The 11,411-nt window shown below is 36.2% G+C and overlaps 1 pseudogene; it reads left to right on the top strand.

Moving 5' to 3' along the window:
• Positions 1 to 474: 474 nt before the first annotated feature.
• LOC111140768 lies at positions 475 to 1,373 on the top strand (annotated as a pseudogene).
• Positions 1,374 to 11,411: the final 10,038 nt, after the last annotated feature.

Here is an 11,411-nt window from a genome sequence, read left to right as displayed (position 1 = left end):
AAAAATATATCTGTACTGTAAATTTTTTCTCAGTCTATAACTTGCCTTTTAATTTTTTACATTAAATCTCTCATTAAAGAAAATTTTTAATTTTGATAATAACCAATTTATCATTTTTAATGGATCATGCATTTGGTATGCCATTTAAGAAATCTGTGTCTGGGCGCCTGGATGGTTCAGTCAGTTAAGCATTGGACTCAGCTCAGGTCAAGGTCCTGGGATTGAGCCCCCTCATCAGGCTCCACACTCAGTGGGGAATCCACCTCTCCCTCTGCCCTTCCCCTGATTCATGCTCTCTCTCTCTCTTTCAAATAAATAAATAAAATCGAAAGAAAGAAAGAGAGGGAGGGAGGGAAGGTTGGAGAAAGGAAGAAAGGGAAAGAAGGAAATCTGCGCCTATCTTCTGTGGCCTAAATACCCTCAATGACCCTGGGTTTGGCAGTGCTCCGCTGGGCTGCAACCCCTGCCACCATCATGGCAGAGTTGGGCCTAAATGAGCACCATTAAAATGATGTTATTAATTACATGCATCTTGCTTGTTCAAAAAGAGGCTTGAGACTCAAAACTATAGATTTCTGCTTCCAAGACCTCAAGGAGAACAGGGTGGTGGAAGAGACCTTCACTGTGAAGGAGGTCTCAGGTCCTGAGAGGGCTGCAGGCTGTAGTCTACAGTGAGGTGGAGTTTGAGCTCATCAACACTGCCCACACCAGTGTGTTACCTCTGTGGCAGCTTTTCTCACAAGCTGAGAAGTGGTGCCTCAAACCACAGACAGATATCTCCAAACATGAAAACAGAGAATTATTAGAACAAGTTACAGAATTTGAAAAAGCAGAATTTAAATCTTCAAATAAAAAGCCCATCATAGATACCATGAAGTCAAAATTTGCTCCACTTAACAAGGGTAAAACAACAGAACTTCTGAACAAGGAAATTTATAAGACTTCAAGAAAAGAATGAGAAATTGAAGTCAAGGCTGAAGACCATTGAAATATAGGCAACACATGCATTAGATGAGAAGTCAAAGCTAGAAAGAGAACTGTGGGATTTACAGAATGACCAAGGAAATTAAAAGGATTTTATAATGGTCTAAGACTTGAATGACTGGAAAACACAGTAGCTGCTTTAAAGAGTTAAGTTTCAGAGGATACGTAATGACAACACAGAAAACCAGAAGTCCCTGGAGTAGAATCTAGCAATGGCCAACCATGACCTATTCAGGGTTCAGAAGCAGCTGAGCATGGCTGAAAAGGAATTAGAGAAGAAATTCCAACAAACAGCAGCTTATCAAAACATGAAAGGCATTCTCACCAGGAAGAATGACCAAATCAAAGACCTGAGGAGAAGACTGGCCAAATACAAACCTGAACATTGAAACCTGAAGATTTCTTCTGGAAGTTGCCACAATGTGAAAGTACAAGCTGTTTCTTACCTCAGGCATGTATTTTGAAAAAGTCTGTTATAGTCTCTCTCCTTATTTTTCTAATATATAGACTTGGCTTCTAATATTTAGAATTAGACTTCCTATTTCAGTTATCTAATTGAAAAGAGGGGAACCTACTGACTAATTCTAGCCAGTCATCTTAAACTTCTAGAACTCTAGAGTCTTAGTTCCAATGCAATGAAAATTCTTTATAGTAAAAAAGTGATTTTTAGAGTGGGAAGACAAGTTTTATCCTTTTGAATTAGTATAAAGAGTATATCATTTCAATAACTGTTAAAACTAAATTTTAAAAAATATGTCTAGCTCAAAGTCCAGAAGAGTTTCTTTATGCTTTCTTCCTGCAGTTTTATACTTTAGCTTTTATGTTTAGGCACAGGATCCATTTTGAGTTAATTTTTGGGGTGGTATGTAAATGTGTATGTGTATGATATAAAGGTTAAGATTCTTTTTTTTTTTCTTTTTTTCCCCATATCCAGTTTTTCAGCACTGGTTTTGGGAAAGCTATCCTTTTCCCATTTAATTACTTTGGCATACTTATTGAATATTAATTGACAAGATGGCCTATCTTTTCTGTTTCATTGATCTACATGTGCATCCTCATGCCAGTTATACTATCTTGAAGTAATGGAGTTTTACAATAAGTCTTGAAATAAAGTTGTGTGAGTTCTAAGCTTTTGGCCTTTTCTTGTTTTTAATAATTCTAGGTTCTTAACACACATATATATATGAATCAATTTGTGCTTTTCTTCTAAAACGCCTACAAGGATTTTGATTGAGAATAGGTTGACTATATATGGATCAATATGGGAAGAACTGACCTTTTTTAACAAGTCAGTCTTTGAATCAGGCAGCATAACTCTCCAATTATTTAGTTCTTCTTAGATTTTCCTACCCATGTTTGGAATACTATACAGGTTCTGGACCAATTTTCTTAAATTTACTATTAAAATAGTAACAGTGTGGAGATTCCTCAAGAAATTAAAAATAGAGCTTCCCTATGACCCTGCCATTGCACTACTGGGTATTTACCCCAAAGATACAGATGTAGTGAAAAGAAGGGCCATCTGTACCCCAATGTTTATAGCAGCAATGGCCACGGTCGCCAAACTGTGGAATGAACCAAGATGCCCTTCAACGGATGAATGGATAAGGAAGATGTGGTCCATATACACTATGGAGTATTACGCCTCCATCAGAAAGGATGAATACCCAACTTTTGTAGCAACATGGACAGGACTGGAAGAGATTATGCTGAGTGAAATAAGTCAAGCAGAGAGAGTCAATTATCATATGCTTTCACTGATTTGTGGAGCATAACAAATAGCATGGAGGACAAGGGGAGTTAGAGAGGAGAAGGGAGTTGGGGGAAATTGGAAGGGGAGGTGAACCATGAGAGACTATGGACTCTGAAAAACAATCTGAGGGTTTTGAAGGGGTGGGGGGCGGGAGGTTGGGGGATCCAGGTGGTGGGTATTGGAAAGGGCACGGGTTGCATGGAGTACTGGGTGTGGTGCAAAAACAAGGAATACTGTTATGCTGGAAAAAAAAATAAAATTTAAAAAAATAAATAAAAAATAAATAAATAAAAAGGCAAAAAAAATTTACTATTAAAATACTCTGTTTTGAGGCCATTAAAAATCAAATTTTTAAAATTTCACTTTCAAATTGCTTATTGCTAGTATATAAATGCAATTAACTTTTGTATACTAAACTTGTATCTAAATACCTTGCTAATTTTCCTTCAAGTCTGGTAAGTGCAGATTCCTTGGTATTTTTCTACACATTTGATCATGTCATAGGAGATAAAAATAGTTTTACTTCTTTTTTTTTTTTCATTGTGTATGCCCTTTCCTTTATTTTCTTGCCTTTTTGCACTGGTTAAGCACTTCAATAAAGTGATAATAGAAATGGTGAAAGTGAACCCCTGTGTTTCATTCCCTATCTCAGGTATCAGTTTTTTAAATATAAGGATGATCTGTTTTCATAGAATTTCTTTTCATTTTGAGTTTTGTTTCATTTCATTCATAGTTTTTGCTGAATAACTGTACCATAAATGGATGCTAAACTTTGTCAAATATTTATTCTGCATCTAGTGAAATAATTATATTGTTTTTATGTCTCATTGTTTACATGGTGAATAATACTTACTAATTTTCAAATGTTAAACCAACATTTTCCTGCAATGAATTCCACATGTAGTATTGCCCTTTTTAGATATAACTGGATTCAACTTGCTCATATTGTATTAAGGATTTTTACATCTATGTTCATAAAGGATATTCATCTGTAGTTTCCATTTTTTGTAATTCTTTGGTTTTGGAATCAAGGTAATGCTGGCCATTGTAAAATGAGTTGGGAGTTATTACCTTCTATTCTATTTTCTGGAGGAGTTAGTATGATTGGTATTATCTCACCTTCAAATATTTGGTAGAGGAAATGCAAACTAGTACAGCCACTCTGGAGAATGGTATGGAGGTTCCTCAAGACATTAAAAATAGAGATACCTTACAACCCAGTGATTGCATTACTAGGTATTTACCCCAAAGGTACAGATGTAGTAAAAAGGAGCAGGAGCACATGCACCCCAATATTCATAGCAGCAATGTCCCCAGTAGACAAACTGTGGATGGAACCAAGATGCCCTTCAACAGACGAATGGATAAAGATGTGGTCCATACATATAATGGAATATTGCTCAGCCATCAGAAAGGATGAATATCCACCATTTGCATCAATATAGATGAAACTGAAAGGGATTATGCTAAGTGAAATAAATCAAGCATAGAATGACAATTATCATATGGTTTCAATCATATGTGGAACATAAGGAATAGAGCAGAAGACCACAAGGGAAGGGAGGGAAAACTGAATGGGAAGAAATCAGAGAGGGAGACAAACCATGAGAGACTATGGACTCCAGAAACAAACGGAGGGTAACAGAAGGGAGGGGGGGGGGGGGGGGGGGTGACCGGGTGACGGATATTAAGAAGGGCACGTGTTGGGATGAGCACTGGGTGATATACACAACTAATAAGTCACTGAACACTACAACAAAAACTTACGATGTACTATATGCTGGCTAACTGAACATAATAATATATACAATATAATACATAATTATATATATATATATTTTTTTTTCACCAGTAAAGCCAACTGATACTGGAGTTTTCTCTGTAGAAAGGAATTTACTTATTCAATTGCTTTTTTTTTTTTCTTAATTTATTTGTCAGAGAGAGAGGGAGAAGACATAAGCAGGGGGAGTGGCTGGCAGAGCAGGCAGAGGAGAGAAGCAGGCTCCCTATTGAGTAAGGAGCTCAATGCAGAACTCAATCCTAGGACCCTGGGATCATGACATGAGCTAAAGGCAGAAGCTTAACAGACTGAGCCACCCAGGCATCCCATATTCAATTTCTTTATAGATACAAAGAGATTTACATTTGAAAATTGTTTTAGTTTCTATAGTATCTGCAGTATTATCCTCCCTTTCATTCCTGATATTTGTAAGTTGTCTCTTTCCCCTTTTCCTTGATCAATCTAGCTAGAGGTTTATCAATTTTACTTACGTTTCTAAGCATCCAGCTCTTGGTTTAATTTTTCTCTATTAGTTGTCCATATTCTCTTTGGTTTGTACTCTACCATCATTAATCTCTTTCTTCTACATTATCTTTCATTTTTTCTTATTTTTTTAGCTTCAGAAGATAGAAATTTAGATCATTGATTTTAAATGCTTCTTCACTTTAGTGTGAACATTATTTAGCTAAAAATGTCTCCTAGAATTGTTCTAGCTGCATCCAACAAAATTTTACATACTATGCCTTTATTTTCATTAAGTTAAAATACTTTCAGTTTCCCTAGTGATTTCTTCCATTCAACTGTGATTTCCTGAAGTGTTTAATTAATTTCCAAATATTTAAGAATTTTCCAGGCAATATTTTATCATTAATTTCTAGTTTAATTCTGTTGTGACCAGAAAACATACTGTATGATTTTAATCATTTTGAAATTATTGAGACCTATTTTATGTTCCAGCACATGCTCTAATGGGACATTCCACGTGTGATTGAAAATAATGAACAATCATCTCCTAATGTTGTGTGGAGTGTTCTATAATATAACCCATCTAATAGATGGGTATGAAACTAGATGTCAATGACAACAGGAAAACTGGGAAATTCACAAGTGTATGGAAATTAAACAACACACTTTCAGACAACCAATGGGTCAAAGAAGAAATTGAAAGGGAAATAAAAAGTATCTAGAAACAAATAAAAATGCAAACAAAATATACCAAAATGTATGATGCAAAAAGCAGTTTTAAAAGAAAGCATACAGCAATAAAGGCCTATATTAAGAAAAAAGAAAGATCTCAAATAAACAACCTAAGTTTATACCTCAAGGAACTAGAAAAAGAATAAACTATACCCAAAGTTAGCAGAAGGAAGAAAATAACAACATTAGAGCAGAAATAAATAAAATAGAGACTAGGACAACAGGAAACTGAGAATAAGTTTTACCAAAAAAATAAATAAAATTGACAAAACTTTATCTAGACTAAGAAAAAAAGAGAAAACTCAAATAAATAAAATTATAAATGAAAGAGGAGATATTACACTTGATGCCACAGGAATATGAAAGATCATAAGAAACTACAGTTGAGGGACACCTGTGGGGCTCAGTCAGTTAAGTGTCTGCCTTTGACTCAGGTCATGATCCCAGGGTTCTGGGATCCAGTCCTCTATCAGACTTCTTGCTCAACAGAGAACCTACCTCTCCCTCTGTAAGTCCTCCCCCTGCTTGTGCTATCTTGCTCTCTTTCTCTCTCTGGCAAATAAATAAATAATATCTTAAAAAAAAAAAAAGAAACTACAGTTGACCCTTGAATAATGCAAGAGTTAAGAGCACCAACCCTCCTATGCAGTAGAACATTCACCTATAACTTTTGACTACCCAAAAACTTAACTACTAACAGCCTACAGTTGACCAGAAACCTTACTGATAACATTAATAGTCATTAACACATCTTTTGTATGTTATATGTATTATATACTGTATCTTTAAAATAAAGTAAGCCAGAGGAAAAAAAATATTAAAAAATCATAAGGAAGAAAAATATATTTATAGTACTGTGTTGTTTAAAATCCACATGTAAGTGGATCTATGCAGTTCAAACCCATGTTGTCCAAGGGTCAACATGAGCAATTAGGAGCAATTAGGCAAGAAAAATATGTAAAATTAATCCAAATTGGAAAGGAAGAAGTAAACTATGTCTGTTTGCAGATGACATGATCTTACACATAGAAAACCCTAATGACTCAAGAAAAAAATTTAGAACTAATGACCAAATCAGCTTACAAAATATTCATACAAAAATCAATTGCATTTCTATATACAACATTGAATTATCTGAAAAAAAATCAAGAAAACAATTCCATTTACAGTAGCATCAAAGAGAATAAAATACCTAGGAATAAATTTAACCAAGGAGACCAGAGTTGTACACACTGAAAATCACATGACATTGATGAAAGAAACTGAAGAAGACACAAAAAAATGTAATGATACCCCATTCCTTTGGAAGAATCAACATTGTTAAAATGTCCATACTACTTACCTAAAGCAATCTACAAATTTGATGTAATCCCTAACATCCAATGGCATGTTGTACAGAAATGGAAGAAAACAATCCTAAAATCTGTATGGAACCACAGGAGACCCTGAATAACTAAAGAAATCTTGAGAAAAAGCAAAGCCAAAGGCTTTGTCTCAATTACTGCAAACTCTCATCCCTGTTTCCTCAACTTAATGAAACTGGCATAGTTTTTTGGGATCTCCTTCCTACACAGTGATCCAGAAAGTGACAATAGGGAAAAAAATCACAGACATCAGACATGTTGTTTTCCTTTCCTTAGACATTAAGTTTTGCACTAAAAGTAGATACTTCTTATGTTTGCTCAACTTTCTAATTGTTTACAACAGAATATGAATATCATAAATAACAGGGTTAGAACTAGGGTGAACCTTTGGCAGCTTACTCCTAAAGAGGCATTCACTTTGGGATGCTGGCTGGTTCAGTCGGTGAAACATGTGACTCCTGATCTCAGGGCTGTTAAGTTCAAGCCCCATGTTGGGGGCAGGGGGTATAAAGATTACTTAAAAATTAGAAAATATTTAAAAAAGAAAAAGAGGCATTCATTCTTGGGGTCACACAAATGTACGGTCAGAACCTTTAAATTTTCATCCTAGGCATCTCACAAGTTCCAATCTTAATAAATAAAATCACATTGGGGCACCTGGGTGGCTCAGTGGGTTGAAGCCTCTGCCTTCGGCTCAGGTCATGATCCCAGGGTCCGGGATCAAGCCCCCCATCCGGCTCTCTGCTCCGTGGGGATCCTGCTTCCTCCTCTCTCTCTGCCTCTCTCTCTGCCTGCCTCTCTGCCTACTTGTGATCTCTGTCTGTCAAATAAATAAATAAAATCTTAAATAAATAAATAAATAAATAAAATCACAAAACAAAGTAGAAATTATGGAAAATACTTATAATATACATGACAAACCAAGGAATGGTATTGTCATATTTAAGGCTCTTATAGATATAAAATAAAGGTATAAAAATAGCCAAATTGAAAAAAAAGAAGTGAAGTCACTATTATTTCATCATGGTCAGAAATAAAAGACTGTATATTTAAGTTTTTGATAATTTATGCCAATACAATATTCAAGAAATATTGTACCAATTTAAAGTCTCATTGGCTATACTTGAAAGTTCCCAATTCTCAACACCTTCACTTCACTGAAGACAAGAGTGTGTGCTGTGCTTGAGTAAAATGATAATAATTTGGAGTGGTTCCTTTGATGAGTTAGTACAAGAACTGACAAAGTATGTGAAAATTTAAATTGATAATTTGGCATTTAAATTGAAAATCTTCTACAAATTTTCAGAAGCACTATTTTGTGCAATTGTATCACTTCTTCTGGCATTTAAGCTGTAGGAGCATAGGCAAACATTTGAGTTGATTAAAGGTTTGCTGAATAGATGAGTATCAGCAGGGCAAGAGGGCAATATTATTGAGAATGTTGCCAGGAGAGAGTTTTAAGTCAGAAATCACCCTGAATGGGGCACCTGGGTGGCTCAGTGGGTTAAGCCGCTGCCTTCGGCTCAGGTCATGATCCCGGGGTCCTGGGATCGAGCCCCGTATCGGGCTCTCTGCTCAGCAGGGAGCCTGCTTCCTTTCCTCTCTCTCTGCCTGCCTCTCTGCCTACTTGTGATCTCTCTCTGTCAAATAAATAAATAAAAATCTTTAAAAAAAAAAAAAAAAACAAAACAAAACATTAAACCTCTGCCTTCGGCTCAGGTCATGATTTCAGGGTCCTGGGATCAAGCTTCACATTGGGCTCTCTGCTCAGCGGGGAGCCTGCTTCCTCCTCCTCTCTGTCTTCTTGGGATCTCTGTCTGTCAAATAAATAAAATCTTCAAAAATAAAAAAAAGAAATCACCCTGAATAAGGTGCAGTACATAATTAACTTTTTTCCCAGAGAAATTTAACTACACTGATCATATAAATAGAACTCAGTATCAAAGACAACTTATAACTAGTGTTTAGAAGTGCTAAGATAACACTGTTCCTTCATACTTGTCTCAAGTTTCAATGATGTGATGGCAAATGTTATCATATGATCACATATTTCATTAAATCTTTGCAAAGGAAAACTGGTTCACTGCTATGGAGTCATCACTTGGATTCTGGTTAGGTTACATTTAGTTAATAAAGAAATAAATAGCTGAACTCTGTTTGCCTTTTATATCCCATTCTCTTTGCCAAATACTCAAGGCTTAGGGAGGGTCACTTCAGCACAAACTTGCAAATTTCCAGAATAAGTGCTGATTCTGTAATCTCTTGTTGTGTAATCAGACTCTGGAGAACTACCTTGTGAGAGTTAAGACTGCTTCTCTCAGCAAAACTTGCCATTTGCTATTGCAAAATATAACTGAAGACAACTCATAATTTGAGGGTACATAATTAAGGAAACTCTTAAAATGATCTTCCTGAAAAAGATGATAGACCATGATCCACCCTTACCTACACCTCAGTTCCTTTAAAAAAGTCAAATCACTTTCACATGTAGGAAATTATTTCTTTGAGATGCAGCCCAGCTGTTCCTTCTCTAATATAAAAACTGATCTTTGATGGAATTGCTCTCTGCTCCATCCCATCTAACTTTCTTTGGGATCCTTCACCACTCACACCTCAGATGGAAGTAGAGATGTTTCCAAGGGTTGCTCACACTCCGGGTCTAATCAACTTTTCTACAGGGGAAAAATAATAATAATAATAATAAGTCTTGTCTTTTATTACTCTAAGAGAATATGCCTCCTTGTTGGCAATAAACACAATTCTTCTAATTGTTTAGGGACATTCTTATTTGCCTGTGGCCCTTCTAGTTGGAATACAATAAACTGCACTGAAATAAAACCAAGAGGAAAATTGCAGCTTGAATTGGACTCTTCCATACTCCCTGAAGATCTCCCCCTGCTCAAGAATATTTCAGGCTAGGTAGTGTTTGCTGAAACTGGGAAAGGTAGGAAAGAAAGAAGGGGTACTAGATAATGATAAAATTTCTTGTTCCCAAGCCATGAGCTCCCCAAGAACAGTAAGTTGACACAGTCTGTGAAAACGATTTTCCAAGTGGAGAATATGGAAGGGTGAATATATGAAGGAACTTGGGTTTAGACTGATAATTAACCCAGGTGTCTGTGTTATCTGTTACTATGTAACAAACCACCCCAACACATGGTTATTTAAAATAACAGCTATTTGTTCATGATTCTTCAAACTAGGGCTGATCACAGCAATGCTTTTGTTATCTTGTTGGGTTCATCTAGAATCTGTCTCTCACACATCTGTGATTTGTCTGGAGGATTGAATGAGACTATAAAATCCCAGACCTCACTCATGCCTCTGAAACTTCTTTTATCAGTGAATCTCTATAGATTCTAAACATTAAAGTTTCTTGCAATCCTCACTTTTCCTCTTTCCCTTTCTTCCCTTGTTTAATTTAGGAGAAATACCTCAGTTGGGGTATTTTTTTTCTCTTGTATACTCTCAAACTAGCCTGTGCATTGCTCCCCCCCACCCCCGTGCCTGCATTAAAGCTACACTGCAACTGCCTTTTTTTTATTTTCAGCGTAACAGTATTCATTATTTTGCACCACACCCAGTGCTCCATGCAATCCGTGCCCTCTCCAATACCCACCACCTGGTTCCCCCAACCTTCCACCCCCTGCCCCTTCAAAACCCTCAGATTGTTCTTCAGAGTCCATAGTCTCTCATGGTTCACCTCCCCTTCCAATTTCCCTCAACTCCCTTCTCCTCTGCAACTGCCTTTTAACCTCTCTGCATCCTCACTCCCCACTCATCCTACTCCTAATTCAGACCCCATCCACACCTCCATTGTCAAACACATAGAGTGGACTGTCAGTTGCTGATAAGCAGAGTCTTCTTGCCCACAGTTTCATTCCCAGTGTCTGGCACAGTGCCTGGAACAGAATAAGTGGTCAATATACTTGTTGAGGATGACTAAATAACAAAATCATGAACTGAAAGTAAAAATAAAAATTGCATTCCACCTCACTGGAATTTCCACAAATAAGTAACATAAGTCATTCAAGGGAATATAAATTCCAGGGGTTGGAATGATGAGTCATTACAGTGAGGTAATGGCAGTATTTTTGATAAATCCATTGCTTCATAAGCATGACATCCAACTAAAGTAAGTTTTTCTCAAGAAAAAAAGAATCATTACAGAATAAATCATTTAATAAAGAGATATGAAGCAATAATACCAAGGTACCATTTTTCACCAGTTCTAAGTATATGAAACACCCTACGAAATCATTTCAGGCCAAAGAGATCTTTTCTTATCTAAGTTTATTTTAACCACTTATGTGATCATAAAAGAGTCTTTAAT

This window comes from Enhydra lutris, unplaced genomic scaffold, assembly GCF_002288905.1.
Source record: "Enhydra lutris kenyoni isolate GAN:26980312 unplaced genomic scaffold, ASM228890v2 scaffoldscaffold5, whole genome shotgun sequence".
Lineage (NCBI taxonomy): Eukaryota > Metazoa > Chordata > Mammalia > Carnivora > Mustelidae > Enhydra > Enhydra lutris.
The sequence above is the reverse complement of the archived record's forward strand: the minus strand, read 5'-3'. Positions and strand labels throughout refer to the sequence as shown.